The sequence below is a fragment of the Pristiophorus japonicus genome, unplaced genomic scaffold (assembly GCF_044704955.1).
Source record: "Pristiophorus japonicus isolate sPriJap1 unplaced genomic scaffold, sPriJap1.hap1 HAP1_SCAFFOLD_592, whole genome shotgun sequence".
In the NCBI taxonomy this organism is placed as follows: Eukaryota; Metazoa; Chordata; class Chondrichthyes; family Pristiophoridae; genus Pristiophorus; species Pristiophorus japonicus.
Window position 1 is genome coordinate 120,613 of NW_027254501.1, and position 17,018 is coordinate 137,630.

Here is a 17,018-nt window from a genome sequence, read left to right on the forward strand (position 1 = left end):
GTTGTTCCAGGGTCGGTCTCGGAGCTGTTTAATATTTATAATTAAAGCCCTTGTTAATTGACAGTGAATTTAATTTTGAGTGACCCCAGTGAGATTTGAACGCACGACCCCCTAGTTCACTAAACCAGTGCTCTATCCCCTGAGCTACAGATCCATCTGCTCTGGGAAATACAGGGGAAGGAGCAGGAAAGAGAGGGGAAGGGAAAAGAGAGAGTGGAAGGAGGGAGAGAGAGGGGGAAGGGGAGAGGGAGGGGATGGGGAAGGGGAGAGAGAGAGGGGCGAAAAGAGGGAGTTGGGGAAAGAGAAGGAGGGGATGGACAGAGAGGGAGCGTGGAAGGGGGGGGAGAGAGGGGAAGGAGTGGGAGAGAGTGGGAGCGGAGAGAGCGTAAGGGGAGAGAAAGGGGAAGGAGTGAGAGAGAGGAGGAAGGGGAGAGGGAGGGGAAGGAGTGAGAGAGAGGGGGAAGGGAAGACAGGGAGGAAGAGAGAGGGGAAGGGGAGAGAGAGTGGGGGTGGGGGTGGGGGTGGGGAGGGAAGGAAAGAGAGAGGATGGGAGAGGGAAAGGGAGAGGGAAAAGACAGAGTGGGTAGCGGCGAGAGGGGGAGGGGATAGAGAGAGGGAAGACAGAGGAGAAAGGAGAGGGGGGGAAGGACTGGGGAGAGAATGAAATTAGAGAGGGAAGGGGAGAGAGTGGAAGAGTGAGAGAGAGAGGGGGAAGGGGATACAGAGAATGGAAGGAGAGAAAGCGGGGTAAGTGGAGAGAGAGGGGAAGGAGTGAGAGAGTGAGAAGAGGAGAATCTGAAAAGAAAGAAACAGCCGGGAGGGGGTGGAAGAGTGGAGAGGCAGAGGGGGAAGAGAGAATAATGAATTAGAGATAGGAATTTAAATACTAAATTAATTATGTAAAGGCCCCAGTGCGATTTGAACCCACAACCCCTGGTTGACTGGACTAGTGCTGCAACCCCTGAGCTATGGAGACACCTGCTCTGGGAAAGACAGGGGAAGGAGCAGGAAAGAGAGGGAGAAGGGAAAAGAGAGAGTGGAAGGAGTGAGAGAGAGGGGGAAGGGGAGAGAGAGAGGGAGGGGTAAGGGAAAAGAGAGCGTGGAAGGAGTGAGAGAGGGGGAAGGGGAGAGAGGGAGGGGACGGAGTGAGAGAGACGGGGAAAGGGAGAGAGGGAGGCGACGGAGTGAGAGAGAGGGGGAAGGGGAGACAGGGAGGAGGAGAGAGGGGAAGGGGAGAGAGAGAAGGGGAAGGGGAAAGTGAGCGAGAAGAAAGGGAATGAGATAGTGGAAGGGAGGGAGAGGGGACAGAGTCGGAAAGAGAGGGGAAGGGGAGAGAGAGGGGAAGGAGTGACAGAGAGAGGGAAGGGGAGTCAGGGAAGTGGAAAGATGGACAGGGGAGAGAGAGAGGGAAAGGGGAAAGAGAGGTTAAGGTGAGAGAGAGGGAAGGAGTGAGAGAGACATGAGGGAGAGAGGGGTAGGTTGGATTGAGAGAGGGGCAGGGGAGCGAGGGAAGAGAAGAGAGAGGGAGAAGGGGAAAATCTGAAAGGAAAAGGAAAAGAGAGTGATAGAGGAGGGAGGTGAGAGACGGGCGGAAAGAGAGGGTGAGGGGAGAGAGTTGAAGGGGAGAGTCATTGAAAGCAGCCACGCAGGTGCAGCAAGCAGTTAGGAAGGCAAATGGTACGTTGGCCTTCATTGCAAGAGGGTTTGAGTACAGGAGCAAGGATGTCTTACTCCAGTTATACAGGGCCTTGGTGAGACCACACCTGGAGTATTGTGTACAGTTCTGGTCTCCTTACCGAAGGAAGGATATACTTGCCATAGAGGGAGTGCAGCGAAGGTTCACCAGACTGATTCCTGGGATGGCAGGACTGTGGTATGAGGAGAGATTGGGTCGACTGGGCCTGTATTCACTGGAGTTTAGAAGAATGAGAGGGGATCTGATTGAAAGGTATAAAATTCTGACGGGGTTGGACAGACTGGATGTGGGGAGGATGTTTCCCCGGGGCTGGGAAGTCTAGAACAAGGGGTCACACAGTCTCAGGATACGGGGTAGGAAATTTAGGATCGAGATGAGGAGAAATGTTTTCACTCAGAGTGTGGTGAACCTGTGGAATTCTCTACCACAGGAGGCTGTGGAGACCAAGTCACTGAATATATTTAAGAGGGAGACAGATAGATTTCTAGACACAAAAGGCATCAAGGGGTCTGGGGAGAAAGCGGGAATATGGTGTTGGGATAGAGGATCAGCCATGATCATATTGAATGGTGGTGCAGGCTCGAAGGGCCGAATGGCCTACTCCTGCTCCTATTTCACATGTTTCTGTGTTTCTCTGAATGAGTGAGACACGGGGGAAGTGAGATAGCAGGAAAAGATGTCATGATGGGGAAGGTCGAGAGAAAGAGTCTAAGAGTGAGGGAAGAATGTTGTTCCAAGGTCAGTCTCAAAGCTGTTTAATATTTATATTTGACACCCTTAATAATTTAAATACAGAGTTAATTTTGAGAAGGCCCCAGTGAGATTTGAACTCACGACCCCTGGTTTACTGGAGCAATGCTCTAACCCCTTGAGCTATGGAGCCACCTGCCCTGGGAAAGATGGGAAGGAGCAAGGAAGAGAGGGGTAGGGAAAAGAGAGCATGGAAGGAGTGAGAGAGAGGGGAAAGTGGAGAGAGAGGGAGGGGAAGGGGAGAGAGAGGGAGAGGAAGAGAGGGAAGGGAAGTGGAGGGAGAGAGGGGTAGGAGTGAGAGAGGGAAGGGGAAATAGAGGGAACGAGTGAGAGAGAGAGAGGGGAAGGGGAGAGAGATGTGAAGGCAAGAGAGGGAGGAGGCAGGGGAGAGAGAAAGCGGAAGGGGAGAGAGAGGGAGAAGGGGAGAATCTGAAATGAAAGGGAAAAGAGAGCGAGAGAGGAGGGAGGGGTGAGAGGGGAGGGGAAAGGGAAAGGGCGAGTGAAAAGGCAGAGAGGGAAGGAGCGATCGGAGGGAGAGAGTAGGTAATGGAGAGAGGGGGAGGGGAGAGAGAGAGAAGAAAGAGGACAAAGGAGAGAGAGGAGGACAAGTGAGCGAAAGAAGGTAGAGAGGGAAGGGGAGAGAGGGGAAAGCGGGGAGTGAGAGAGGAAGGAATGAGAGAGGCGGGGGGGGCAAAGAGTGGTGAAGGGGAGAGAGAGGGGAAGGGGAGAGAGAGGGAGAGAGAGGAAGGAGTGGGAAAAAGAAGGGAAGGGAAAAGAGAGACTAGAAGGAGTGAGAGAGAGGGGAAGGGGAAAGCGAGGGAGGGGAAGGGGAGAGAGGGCAGGTAATGAGAGAGAGGGTGAAGGGGAGAGATAGAAGGGAAGGAGTGAGAGAGAGGGGGAAGGGGAAAGAGAGGGGTAAGATTGAGAGAAGAAGGGTAACGAGTGTGTAAGAGCGTGAAGGGGAGATAGGTAGAGAGGAGGAGGAGAAGAGAGAAGGGGAAGGAGGAAGAGTGGGTGAAGGGGAGAGAGAGGGGGAAGGAGAGAGAGTGAGAGGAGAGAGGGGAAGAGAGGGGCATCAGTGAGAAACGGGGAAAGCAAGATAGCGGGAAAGGGAGAGAGAGGAATAAAAGTTGTAAAACAGGTTGCGATGGGGAAGGGAGAGGAGAGGGGAGCATGTAATTCCAGGTTTGGTCTCGGAGCTGTTTAATATTTGTAATTAAAGCCCTTGTTAATTGACTGTGAATTTAAATGCCAAGCTTATTTTGAGTGACCCCAGTGAGATTTGAACTCACGACCCACTAGTTTACTAAACCATGGCTCTAACCCATGAGTTACTGAGCCATCTGCTCAAAGGAATACAGGGGAAGGAGCAGGAAAGAGAGGGGAAGGGAAAAGAGAGAGTGGAAGGAGGGAGAGAGAGGGGGAAGAGGAGAGGGAGGGGATGGGGAAGGGGAGAGAGAGAGGGGCGAAAAGAGGGAGTTGGGGAAAGAGAGGGAGGGGATGGACAGAGAGGGTGCGTGGAAGGGGGGGGGGGGAGAGGGGAAGGAGTGGGAGAGAGTGGGAGCGGAGAGAGCGTAAGGGGAGAGAAAGGGGAAGGAGTGAGAGAGAGGGGGAAGGGGAGAGGGAGGGGAAGGAGTGAGAGAGAGGGGGAAGGGAAGACAGGGAGGAAGAGAGAGGGAAAGGGGAGAGAGTGGGGGTGGGGGTGGGGAGGGAGGGAAGGAAAGAGAGAGGATGGGAGAGGGAAAAGACAGAGTGGGTAGCGGAGAGAGGGGGGGGATAGAGAGAGGGAAGACAGAGGAGAAAGGAAAGGGAGGGGAAGGACTGCGGAGAGAATGAAATTAGAGAGGGAAGGGGAGAGAGTGGAAGAGTGAGAGAGAGAGGGAGGGGGAAGGGGATACAGAGAATGGAAGGAGAGAAAGCGGGGTAAGTGGAGAGAGAGGGGAAGGAGTGAGAGCGTGAGAAGAGGAGAATCTGAAAAGAAAGAAACAGCCGGGAGAGGGTGGGAGAGTGAAGAGGCAGAGGGGGAAAAGAGAATAATGAATTAGAGATAAAAATTTAAATACTAAATTAATTATGTAAAGGCCCCAGTGCGATTTGAACCCACAACCCCTGGTTGACTGGACCAGTGCTGCAACCCGTCAGCTATGGAGACACCTGCTCTGGGAAAGACAGAGGAAGGAGCAAGAAAGAGAGGGAGAAGGGAAAAGAGCGAGTGGAAGGAGTGAGAGAGAGGGGGAAGAGGAAAGAGATGGGGAGGGGAGAGAGGGAGAAAGAGAGAGGGGAAGGAGAGAGAAAGGGGGAAGGAATGAGACAGAGGGGAAGGGGAGACAGCGGGAGTGGAGAGAAAGAGTGGGGAAGGGTAGAGAGGGGCAGGAGAGAGAGGGAAGGGTAGGGGAGAGAGAAAGGAAGGGGATAGAGAGGGAGAAGGGGAGAATCCGAAAAGAAAGGGTAAAGAGAGAGAGGAGGAAGAGGGGGGCGGGGAGGGAAGAGGGAGAGGGAAAGGGAGAGGGAAAAGGCAGAGGGGGAAGGGAAGAGAGGGGGTGAGAGTGGGTAGTGGAAAGAGAGGGAGGGGAGACAGAGAGAGGGGGGAGGGGATGGAGTGACAGAGAGGGGAATGAGTGTATTGTGTTCCTAACACAGATGAGACTGCACACAGGGAGGTTACAGTAACAGTGACCTCAGTCTTTAATAAGACTCTCCAGAGTGAGGAACAGGCCTTTGGGGCGGCTTATACACAGTGCTCCCAATGGTATCCCTTGGGACTTCAGGGGATGAGCTCCCTGGTGGCGGAACATGGGAGAGCAAGTTTTACAGATACACAACAGAGTGAGAGATGAGGAAAGCGAGATAGTGGGAAAGGGAGAGAGGGGTAAAAAGATGTAGAACGGGTCGTGATGGGGAAGGGAGAGAGAGATTTGGAAGGGGAGAGAGAGTGTCAGAGAGACGAGAACCTGTTGTTCAAGGATTGGTCGCAGAGCTGTTTAATATTTATAATTAAAGCCCTGGTTAATTGACAGCAAATTTAAATATTGAGTAGGCCCCCAATGAGATTTAAACTCACGACCCCTGGTTTACTAGACCAGTTCTCTAACCCCTGAGCTATGGAGCCACCTGTGTTGGGAAAGACAGGGGAAGGAGCAGGAAAGAGAAGGGAAGGGAAAAGAGAGAGTGGAAGGAGTGAGAGAGAGGGAAGGGGAGAGAGAGAGGGAGGGGTAAGGGAAAAGCGAGCGTGGAAGGAGTGAGAGAGGGAGGGGACGGAGTGAGAGAGAGGGGGAAGGGGAGAGAGGGAAGGGACGGAGTGAGAGAGAGGGGGAAGGGGAGACAGGGAGGAGGAGAGAGGGGAAGGGGAGAGAGAGAAGGGGAAGGGGAAAGAGCAATTGGAAGGATTGAGAGAAAGGGGAAGGGGAGAGAGTGGGGAAGGAGTGAGAGAGAGGGGGAAGGAGTGACAGGGAGGAAAAGAGAGGGGAAGGGGAGAGACGGAGGGGAGTGAGGGAGGGGAGGAAAGAGAGGGGACGGGAGAGGGAAAGGGAGAGTGAAAAGGCAGAGGGGATGTGAAAGTGGGCAGCGGAGAGAGGGGGACAGGAAAGAGAGGGGAAGGAGTGATAGAGAGGGGGAACGGGAAAGAGTGGGGAAGGAGTGAGAGAGAGGGGAAGGAGAGCGAGAGGGGAAGGAAAGAGAAGGAGGAGGCAGGGGAGAGAGAAAGGAAGGGGAGAGAGAGGGAGAAGGGGGGAATCCGAAAAGAAAGGGTAAAAAGAGAGAGAGAGAGGAGGAAGAGAGGGGAGGGGAGGAGAGAGGGAGAGGGAAAGGGAGCGTGAAAAGGCAGAGGGGGAAAGGGAGAGAGGGGGAGAGAGAGAGGGGGAGGGGAGACAGAGAGGGAGATGTGGAGGGTATGGAGGGCGAGGGGAATGAGTGAGGCACGGGGAAAGTGAGATAGCGGGAAGGGGAGAGAGTGAGGGGAAGGAGTGAGAAAGGGGGGAAGGAGAGAAGGGATTGAGTGAGAAAGGTGGGGAATGAGAGCGTAAAGTTCTTTCTCAATGGCACAAAACACACACGAGGCAAATTCTGTGGACTAGGTCACTCCATGTCCTGTACCTTTATTCACAGGACCAAGAGGTGATGACCCTGCGTGGGACCTCCCTTTATGTACCTGGACGACCAGGTAAGGAGTGTGTCCCACAAGTTCGCCCCCTGTGGTCAAGATGTGCATTGCTTAAGTCTATTCAGTATTGCAGTGGTGTTGCATGGAGGTTACATTTATGACAGAGAGACAGGGAGGAAGAGAGAGGGGAACTGGAGAGAGAGAAGGGGGAGGGGAAAGAGATCTAGGATACGAGGAATGAGATAGTGGAAGTGAGGGAGAGAGCGGGAAAAGAGTCGGAAAGAGAGTGGAAGGGGAAAGAGAGAGGGGAAGGAGTGAGGGAGCGAGGGGGAAGGGGAGACAGGGAGGAAGAGAGAGGCGGAAGCGGAGGGGAAGGAGCGAGAGAGAGGGGAAGGCGAGAGAGGGAGGAGGCAGGGGAGAGAGAAAGTAAGGGGAGAGAGAGAGAAGGGGAGAATCGGAAAAGAAAGGGTAAAGAGAGAGAGAGAAAGGAGGAAGAGGGGGAGGGGAGGGAAGAGGGAGAGGGAAAGGGAGAGTGAAAAGGCAGAGGGGGAAGGGGAGAGAGGGGTGAGAGAGAGAGAGGGGGAGGGGAGACAGAGAGGGAGATGTGGATGGGATGGAGGGCAAGGGGAATGAGTGAGGCACAGAGAAAGTGAGATAGCGGGAAAGGGAGAGAGTGAGGGTAAGGAGTGAGAAAGTGGGGAATGAGAGACATGGAGGAAGAGAGAGGGGAACTGGAGAGAGAGAAGAGGGAGGGGAAAGAGATCTAGGATCAGGAGAATGAGATAGTGGAAGTGAGGGAGAGAGAGGGGAAAAAGGCACAAAGAGAGGGGAAGGGGAGATAGAGAGAGAGAGAGAAAGGGGAATGAGAGGTTAAGGGGAGAGAGAGGGAAGGTTTGAGAGAGCGAGGAAGAGAATGGAAGGGGAGATAGAGTCAGGGGAATGGGAGAGAGAGGGATAAGGGGAAAATCAGAAAGGAAAGGGAAAAGAGAGAGATAGAGGAGGGAGGGGAGAGACGGGAGGAAAGAGAGGGGAGCGGAGAGGGAGAGTGGGAAGGGGAGAGAGGGGGAAGGACGTGGTTGGGGAGAGATTGAGGGGAGGCGTTGGGAGGGGAAAAGGGGGAGAGGGGAATGAGTGAGAGACAGGGAAAGCGGGATAGTGGGAAAAAGATGTAGAATGGGTCGTGATGGGCGAGAGAGTCAAGCCTGTTGTTCCAGGGTCGGTCTCAGAGCTGTTTAACATTTATAATTAAAGCCCTTGTTAATTTAAATACTGAGCTAAGTTTGAGTAGGCCCCAGCGAGATTTGAACTCACGACCCCTGGTTTACAAGACCAGTGCTCTAACCCCTGAGCTATGGAGCCACCTGCACTAAAAAGGATAGGGGAAGGAGCAGGAAAGAGAGGGGAAGGGAAAAGAGAGAGTGGAAGGAGTGAGAGAGAGGGGCAAGGGGAGACAGGGAGGAAGAGAGAGGGGAAGTGGAGAGATGGAGGGGAGGGAGGGAGGGGAGGATAGAGAGGGGGCGGGAAAGGGAAAGGGAGAGTGAAAAGGCAGAGGGAGTGTGAAAGTGGGCAGCGGAAAGAGGGGGACAGGAAAGAGAGGGGAAGGAGTGATAGAGAGGGGGAAGTGGAAAGAATGGTGAAGGAGTGAGAGAGAGAGAGGGGAAGGAGCGAGAGAGAGGGGAAGGCGAGAGAGGGAGGAGGCAGGGGAGAGAGAAAGTAAGGGGAGAGAGAGAGAAGGGGAGAATCGGAAAAGAAAGGGTAAAGAGAGAGAGAGAAAGGAGGAAGAGGGGGAGGGGAGGGAAGAGGGAGAGGGAAAGGGAGAGTGAAAAGGCAGAGGGGGAAGGGGAGAGAGTGGGGAGAGAGAGAGGGGGAGGGGGAGGGGAGACAGAGAGGGAGATATGGAGGGGATGGAGGGCCAGGGGAATGAGTGAGGCACAGAGAAAGTGAGATAGCGGGAAGGGGAGAGAGTGAGGGGAAGGAGTGAGAAAGGGGGGAAGGAGAGACAGGGAGGAAGAGAGAAGGGAAGTGGAGAGAGAGAAGGGGGAGGGGAAAGTGATCTAGGATAAGGGGAATGAGATAGTGGAAGTGAGGGAGAGAGACGGGGAAGGGGAGACAGCGAGGAAGAAAGACGGGCAGGGGAGAGAGAGAGGGAAAGGAGAAAGCGAGATTAAGGAGAGAGAGAGAGAGGGAAGGAGTGAGGGAGCGAGGGGGGAGAATGGAAGGGGAGATAGAGAGAGGGGAAGGAGAGAGAGAGAGGGAGAAGCGGAGAATCTGAAAAGAAAGAGATAACCGGGACGGGGTGGAGGAGTGAAGAGGCAGAGGCTGAAGAGAGAATAATGAATTAGAGATGGGAATTTAAATACTAAATTAATTTTGGGTAGGCCCCAATGAGATTTGAACCACCTGCTCTGGGAAAGATCGGGGAAGGAGCAGGAAAGAGAGGGGAAGGGAAAAGAGAGAGTGGAAGGAATGGGGAGAGAGTGAAAGGAGAAAGGGAAGGGGAGAGAGGGGAAAGAGGTGAGAGAGAGAGAGGGGAAGGAGTTAGAGAGAGGGGAGGGAAGTGGAGACAGGGAGGAAGAGAGAGGGGAAGGGGAGAGAGGTGGGGGGGGAGGGGAAAGAGAGGGAGTGGAAGGGGAGAGAGAGTATGGAAGGGGAGAGAGAGGGTGAGGGGAGAGAGAGGGGGAAGGAGTGAGAGAGAGGGTGAGGGGAGATAGAGGGGGAAGAAACATAGAAATATAGAAAATAGGTGCAGGAGTAGGCCATTCGGCCCTTCGAGCCTGCACCACCATTCAATAAGATCTTGGCTGATCATTCACCTCAGTACCCCTTTCCTGCTTTCTCTCCATACCCCTTGATCGCTTTAGCAGTAAGGGCCATATCTAACTCCTTCTTAAATATATCCAATGAACTGGAATCAACAACTGTCTGCTGTAGGGAATTCCACAGGTTAACAACTCTCTGAGTGAAGAAGTTTCTCCTTATCTCAGTCCTAAATGGTTTACCCCTTATCCTTAGACTCTGACCCCTGGTTCTGGACTTCCCCAACATCGGGAACATTCTAACCGCATCTAACCTGTCCAGTCCCGTCAGAATCTTATATGTTTCTTTGAGATCCCCTCTCATCCTTCTAAACTCCCGTGTATAAAGGCCCAGTTGCTCTAGTTTCTCCTCATATGTCAGTCCAGCCATCCCGGGAATCAGTCTGGTGAACCTTCGCTGCACTCCCTCAATAGTAAGAATGTCCTTCCTCAGATTAGGAGACCAAAACTGAACACAATATTCCAGGTGTGGCCTCACCAAGGCCCTGTACAACTGCAGTAAGACCTCTCTGCTCCTATACTCAAATCCCCGAGCTATGAAGGCCAACATACCATTTGCCTTCTTCACGCCTGCTGTACCTGCATGCCAACTTTCAATGACTGATGAACCATGACACCCAGGTCTCGTTGTACCTCCCCTTTTCCTAATCTGTCACCATTCAGATAATATTCTGTCTTCGCGTTTTTGCCCTCAAAGTGGATAACCTCACATTTATCCACATTATACTGCATCTGCCATGCATTTGCCAACTCACCTAACCTATCCAAGTCACCCTGCAGCCTCTTAGCGTCCCCCTCACAGCTCACACCACCATCCAGTTTAGTGTCATCTGCAAACTTGGAGATATTACACTCAATTCCTTCATCCAAATCATTGATGTATATTGTAAAGAGCTGGGGTCCCAGCACTGAACCCTGTGGCACTCCACTCGGGAGGGGGCAGGGGAGAGAGAAAGGGAGTGGAGAGAGAGGGAGAGGGGGAAAGAGAGGTAGGGGAAGGCGAGAGAGTGGGGAAGGGAGGGAGAGAGGGTGTGGAAGGGAGTTGGGGAAGGTGCAAGAGAGGTTAAGAGGAGTGATGTGGAAGGAGTGAGAAAGAGTGGGGGAAGGGGAGAGACGGGAATGGGAGAAAGTTGGGAAAGAGAGTGAGGGAGGAGGCAGGGGAGAGAGAAAGGGGAAGGATAGAGAGAGGGAGAAGGGGAGAATCTGAAATTAAAGGGAAAAGAGAGAGGAGGGAGGGAAGCAGAGAGGGAGGAGGGAGAGAGGGGGATGAATGAGAGACGTGGAAAGAGAGATAGCATGAAAGGGAGAGACGGATAAAAAGATGTCGAACTGGTCAAGAAAGAGAGAGAGAGAGTGTCGCCTGCAGTTCCAGGGTTCGTCTCGTTGTTATTTAATATTTATAATTAAACATCTTGTTAATTGACGCTGAATTTAAATATTGAACTAATTTTGAGTAGGTCCCAATGAGATTTGAACCCATAACCCCTGGTTACTAGACCAGTGCTTTAACCCCTGAGCTATGGAGCCACCTGCACTAGGCAAGATAGGGGAAGGAGCAGGAAAGAGAGGGGAAGGGAAAAGAGATCGCGGAAGGAGTGAGAGAGAGGGAGAAGGGGAAAGAGAGGTAGGGGAAGGCGAGAGAGTGGGGAAGGGGAGAGAGGGTGGGTAAGGGAGTTGGGGAAGGTGAAAGAGAGGTTAAGAGGAGTGATGTGGAAGGAGTGAGAGAGAGTGGGGAAGGGGAGAGACGGGAATGGGTGAAAGTTGGGAAAGAGAGAGAGGGAGGAGGCAGGGGAGAGAGAAAGGGGAAGGGTAGAGAGAGGGAGAAGGGGAGAATCTGAAATGAAAGGAAAAAGAGAGAGGACGGAGGGGAGCAGAGAGGGAGGGTGAGGTGAGGGAGGGGGAAGGGGGGAGAGGGGAATGAGTGAGAGCCGTGGAAAGAAAGATAGCGGGAAAGGGAGAGAGTGGTAAAAAGATGTAGAACGGGTTGTGATGGGGAAGAAAAAGAGAGATTTGGAAATGGAGAGAGAGTGCAGCCTGCAGTTCCAGGGTCAGTCTCAGAGCTGTTCAATATTTATAATTAAAGTCCTTTTTAATTGAGGGTAAGTTTAAATACTGAACGAACATTGAGTCAACCCCAGTGAGATTTGAACCCACGACCCCTGGTTGATTAGACCAGTGCTCTAACCCCTGAGCTATGGAACCACCAGCTACGAGCTGTGGATCATTCCCCAGTTAGTGCTGTGTGTTTGAAGAATGAGGAGGGGTCAGTGAAACGCTCAGATTGTGTCTCATCCCCCAGACTCCTGCCTCCGTCTCTTCAATATTCACCTCTCAACATCGATATATCGGGTCTTTCACGTAGTAAAACATCCCAAGGCAACTCAGTCACACTCTGTCCCAATCTCTCTGTCTCTCTGTCTCTCTCAATCTCACTCTCTTTCTTTCTGTCTCTCACCTTCTCACTCTGTCCCTCGAGGGGGGAAGGTAGAGCGGGGGAAGGGGAGAGAGGGAGAAGGGGAGAGAGAGGGGGGGAATGGGAGAGAGAGGGGGGCAATGGGAGAGATGGGGAGGGGAAGAGTCTGATGGGAAAGGGGAGAGCGAGAGCGAGGGAAGGAGGGAAAGGGATGAGGGAGGAGAGTGGAAACATTGGAGGCGAGGGAGAAGGAGAGGGAGGCGAGAGAGAGGAGGGGAGAAAATGAAAAGGAAGAGTGGAAGGAATGAGTGAGAGGGGAAGGGGAGAGAGAGGGAGGAAGAAAGAGGGGCAGGGGAGAGAGAGGGTTGAAAAGGGGAAAGAGAGGTTAAGGGGAAAGGGGTAAGGAGTGAGAGAGAGAGGGAATGGGAGAGAGGGGGAAGGAGAGAGGGTGAGGGGAGAGCCATTGAAAGCAGCCATGCAGGTGCAGCAAGCAGTTAGGAAGGCAAATGGTACGTTGGCCTTCATTGTAAAAGGGTTTGAGTACAGGAGCAAGGATGTGTTACTCCAGTTATACAGGGCCTTGGTGTGACCTATTGTGTACAGTTTTGGTCTCTTTACCTAAAAAGATGTACAACAGGATGTGATGGGGAAGGCGGAAAGATGAGAGCCTTTTGTTTCAGGGTTGGTCTTAGAACTGTTTAATATTATAATACTTAAAAAGCACTTGTTAATTGACGGTGAATTTAAATACTGAGTTAACTTTGAGCAGATCCCAGTCAGATTTGAACCCATGACCCCTGGTTTACAAGACCAATACTCTAACTCCTGAGCTATGGAGCAACCTGATCTGGAAAAGACAGGGGAAGGAGCAGGAAAGAGACGGGAAGGGAGAAGAGAGAGTGGAAGGGGTGAGAGAGAGGGGGAAAGGGAGAGAATGGGGAAGGAGTGAGAGAGTGGGAGAAAGAGTGTGGAAGGAGCGAGAAAGAATAGGGAAGGGACGAGAGAGGAGGCAGGGGAGAGAGAGGGAGATGGGGAGAATCTGAAAAGAAAGGAGAGAGGGGATAGAGTGTGAGGGGACTCTGTTGTTCCAGGGGAGGTCTCAGAGGTGTTTAATATTTACAATTAAAGCTCTTGTCAATTAACGGTGAAATTAAATACGGAGCTAATTTTGAGTCGGCCCCAGTGAGATTTGAACTCACGACACCTGGTTTACTGGGCCAAAACTCTAACCCTTGAGCTATGGAGCCACCTGCTAGGGAAAAGACTGGGGAAGGAGCAGGAAAGAGAGGGGAAGGGAAAAGAGAGAGTGGAACGAGTGAGAGAGAGGGGAAGGAGAGGGAGGCGGGGGAAGGGCGTGCAGGGAGGAAGAGAGAGGGGAAGGGGAGAGAGAGTGGAGGAGGGGAGGAATAAGAGGGGACGGGAGAGGGAAAGGGAGAATGAAAAGGCAGAGGGTGTGAGAGAGTGGGTAGTGGAGAGAGGGGATGGGATAGAGAGAGGGATGATAGTGAAGGAAGGAGCGAGAGGGGAAGGAATGGGGAGAGAATGAAAATAGAGAGTGAAGGGGAGAGAGGGGGAAGGAGTGACAGAGAGGGGGAAGGGGAGAGAGAGACGGGGAGGGGAAAGAGTGGTAAGGGACAGGGAGACAGAGAGTGGAAGGGGAGAGAGAGGCGGAAAGGGAGAGAGGGAGGAAGGGGAGAGAGATAAAGAACGGGAGAGAGGGGGAAGGGGAAAGAGAGGGAGGGGATGGACAGAGAGAAAGCTTGGAAGGGGGGCAGAGAGAGGGGAAGGTGTGTGAGAGAGGGGAGGGGATCGAGCTTAAGGGGAGAGAAAGGGGAAGGAGTGAGAGAGATGGGGAAGGGGAGACAGTGAGGAAGAGAGAGGGGAAAGGGAGAGAGAGTGCGGGTGGAGATAGAGAGAGAAGGAAAGAGAGGGGATGGGAGAGAGAAAGGGCAGAGGGGTTGAGAGAGTGGGGGAGAGGATAGAGAGAGGGAAGAGAATGAAATTAGAGCGGGAAGGGGAGAGAGGGGAAGAGGGGGAGATCGAGAGTGGAAGGGGAGAGAGAGGGGGAAGGGGAGATAGAGAGTGGAAGGGGAGAGAGGGGGAAGGGGAGAGAGAGGGGAAAGGGAGAGAGAGTGCGGGTGGAGAGAGAGAGAGAAGGAAAGAGAGGGGACGGGAGAGAGAAAGGGCAGAGGGGTTGAGAGAGTGGGGGAGTGGATAGAGAGAGGGAAGAGAATGAAATTAGAGCGGGAAGGGGAGAGAGGGGAAGAGGGGGAGATCGAGAGTGGAAGGGGAGAGAGAGGGGGAAGGGGAGATAGAGAGTGGAAGGGGAGAGAGGGGGGGGAGGGGAGAGAGAGTGAGAGAGGGGAAGGAGTTAGAGAGAGTGAGAGAGGGGAAGGAGTTAGAGAGAGAGGAAGGAGTGAAAGAGAGGGGAGGGAAGTGTAGACAGTGAGGAAGAGAGAGGGGAAAGGAAGAGAGAGAGGGGAAGGGAAAGAGAGGGAGGGGAAGGGGAGAGAGAGTGTGGAAGAGGAGAGAGAATGTGAGGGAAGAGAGAGGGAGAAGGAATGAGAGAGAGGGGGAGGGGAGAGATGGGGGGAAGAAACATAGAAATATAGAAAATAGGTGCAGGAGTAGGTAATTCGGCCCTTCGAGCCTGCACCACCATTCGATAAGATCATGGTTGATCATTCCATCAGTACCCCTTTCCTGCTTTCTCTCCATATCCTTTGATTCCGTTAGCCGCAAGGGCCATATCTAACTCCCTCTTGAATATATCCAGTGAACTGACCTCAACAACTCTCTGCGGCAGGGAATTCCACAGGTTAACAACTCTCTGAGTGAAGAAGTTTCTCCTCATCTCAGTCCTAAATGGCCTACCACTTATCCTAAAACTGTATCCCCTGGTTCTGGACTTCCCCAACATCGTGAACAATCTACCCGCATCTAACCTGTCCCGTCCCGTCAGAAACTTGTATGTTTCTATGAGATCCCCTCTCATCCTTCTAAACTCAAATATATAAAGGCCCAGTCAATCCAGTCTCTTCTCATATGTCAGGCAGTCATCCCGGGAATCAGTCTGGTGAACCTTCGCTGCACTCCCTCAATAGCAAGAATGTCCTTCCTCAGATTAGGAGACCAAAACTGAACACAATATTCCAGGTGAGGCCTCACCAAGGCCCTGTACAACTGCAGTAAGACCTCCCTGCTCCTATACTCAAAGCCCCTCGGTATGAAGGCCAACATGCCATTTGCCTTCTTCACCACCTGCTGTACCTGCATGCCAACTTTCAGTGACTGATCAACCATGACACCCAGGTCTCGCTGCACCTCCCCTTTTCCTAATCTGCCGCCATTCAGATAATATTCTGTCTTTGCGTTTTTGCCCCCAGTGTGGATAACCTCACATTTATCCACATTATACTGCATCTGCCATGCATTTACCCACTCACCTAACCTGTCCAAGTTACCCTGCAGCCTCTTAGCGTCCCCCTCACAGCTCACACCGCCACCCAGTTTAGTGTCATCTGCAACTTGGAGATATTACATTCAATTCCTTCATCTAAATCATTAATGTATATTGTAAGTAGCTGGGGTCCCAGCACTGAGCCCTGCGGCACTCCTGCCATTCTGAAAAGGACCCGTTTATTCCCGACTCTGCTTCCTGTCTGCCAACCAGTTCTCTATCCACGTCAGTGGAAGGAGTGAGAGAGAGGGGGAAGGGAAGACAGGGAGGAAGAGAGAGGGGAAAGGGAGTGAGAGTGGGGGAGGGGAGGAATGAGAGGGGACGGGAGAGGGAAAGGGAGAGTGAAAAGACAGAGGGGGTGAGAGAGTGGATAGTGGAGAGGGGAGGAGGGGATAGAGAGAGGGAAGATAGAGGAGGAAGGAGAGAGAGGAGAAGGAATGGGGAGAGAATGAAATTACAGAGGGAAGGGGAGAGAGGGGAAGAGAGAGAGAGTGGAAGGGGAGACAGAGGGGGAAGGGGTGAGAGAGGGGAAGGAGTGAGAGAGGGGAAGGAGTGAGAGAGAGAGAAGGGGAGAATCTGAAAAGAAAATACAGAGAGGGGAAGGGGAAAGAGAGGGAGGGGAAGGAGTGAGAAAGTGAGGAAAGGGGAGAGACGGGAATGGGAGAAAGTTGGGAAAGAGAGAGGGAGGAGAGGAGAGAATCTGAAATGAAAAGGAAAAGTGAGGGGAGCGGAGAGGGTGAGGCGAGGTTGGGGGAAGTGGGGAGAGGGGAATGAGTGAGAGACAGGGAAAAAGATGTGGAACAGGTCATGATGGGGAAGCTTGTTGTTCCAGGGGGGTTTCATATTTATAACCTTTGTTAACTGACAGTGAATTTAAATACTGAGCTAATTTTGAGTAGGCCCCAGTGAGATTTGAACTCATGACCCCTGGTTTACTAGACCAGTGCTCTAACCTCTGAGCTATGGAGCCACCTGCTCTGGGAAAAACAGGGGAAGGAGCAGGAAAGAGAGAGGAAGGGAAAAGAGAGACTGGAAGGAGTGAGAGAGAGTGGGAAGGAGTGTGAGAGAGTGGGGAAGGGGAGAGAAAGTGTGGAACGGAGGGAGAGAGGGAAGGGGAGCGAGAGGGAATGAGTGAGAGAGAGAGAGAGGGGAAGGGGAGAGAGATGTGAAGGCAAAAGAGCGAGGGAGGAGGCAGGGGTGAGAGAAAGGAAGGGGAGAGAGAGGGAGAAGGGGAGAATCTGAAAAGAAAGGGAAAAGAGAGCGAGAGAGGAGGGTGGGGTGGGAGGGGAGGAAAGAGAGAGTGAAAAGGCAGAGAGGGAAGGAGCGAGAGGAGAGAGTAGGTAGTAGAGAGAGGGGGAGGGGAGAGAGAGAGAAGATAGAGGAGGAACAAGAGAGAGGGGAAGGAGAGAGAGAACGAAAGTAGAGAGGGAAGGGGAGAGAGGGGAAGGAGAGAGAGAGGAAGGAGTGAGAGAGAGGGGGGAAGATTGAGGGGAAAGAGGAGAGAGGTGAAGAGAGGGGAATGAGTGAGAGATAGGGAAAGCGAGATCGCAGGAAAGGGAGAGAGTGGTAAAAAGATGTATAATGGGGAACAGAGAGCTTTTTGTATCACAGTCAGTCTCAGAGGTGATTAATATTTATAACTAAACCCTTTGTTAATTGACAGTGAATTTAAATACTGAGCTAATTTTGAGGAGGCCCCAGTGAGATTTGAACCCACGACCCCTGGTTTACTAGACCAGTGCTCTAACCCCTGAGCTATGGAACCACCTGCCCTGGGCTGTGGG

The 17,018-nt window shown here is 52.7% G+C and overlaps 6 non-coding genes across 6 annotated transcripts; all 6 read right to left on the reverse strand.

Moving 5' to 3' along the window:
- Nucleotides 1–2,505: 2,505 nt before the first annotated feature.
- On the reverse strand, nt 2,506–2,579 carry trnat-agu (transfer RNA threonine (anticodon AGU)). The gene has a single exon. It is a non-coding gene; the product is annotated as a tRNA-Thr (tRNA).
- A 5,252-nt stretch (nt 2,580–7,831) lies between these two features.
- Nucleotides 7,832–7,904, reverse strand: trnat-ugu (transfer RNA threonine (anticodon UGU)). Its single transcript has one exon. It is a non-coding gene; the product is annotated as a tRNA-Thr (tRNA).
- A 3,586-nt stretch (nt 7,905–11,490) lies between these two features.
- Nucleotides 11,491–11,563, reverse strand: trnai-aau (transfer RNA isoleucine (anticodon AAU)). Its single transcript has one exon. It is a non-coding gene; the product is annotated as a tRNA-Ile (tRNA).
- Nucleotides 11,564–12,948: 1,385 nt separating this feature from the next.
- On the reverse strand, nt 12,949–13,021 carry trnat-agu (transfer RNA threonine (anticodon AGU)). Its single transcript has one exon. It is a non-coding gene; the product is annotated as a tRNA-Thr (tRNA).
- A 3,110-nt stretch (nt 13,022–16,131) lies between these two features.
- On the reverse strand, nt 16,132–16,204 carry trnat-agu (transfer RNA threonine (anticodon AGU)). Its single transcript has one exon. It is a non-coding gene; the product is annotated as a tRNA-Thr (tRNA).
- Nucleotides 16,205–16,926: 722 nt separating this feature from the next.
- Nucleotides 16,927–16,999, reverse strand: trnat-agu (transfer RNA threonine (anticodon AGU)). Its single transcript has one exon. It is a non-coding gene; the product is annotated as a tRNA-Thr (tRNA).
- Between the last annotated feature and the right edge of the window lie 19 nt (nt 17,000–17,018).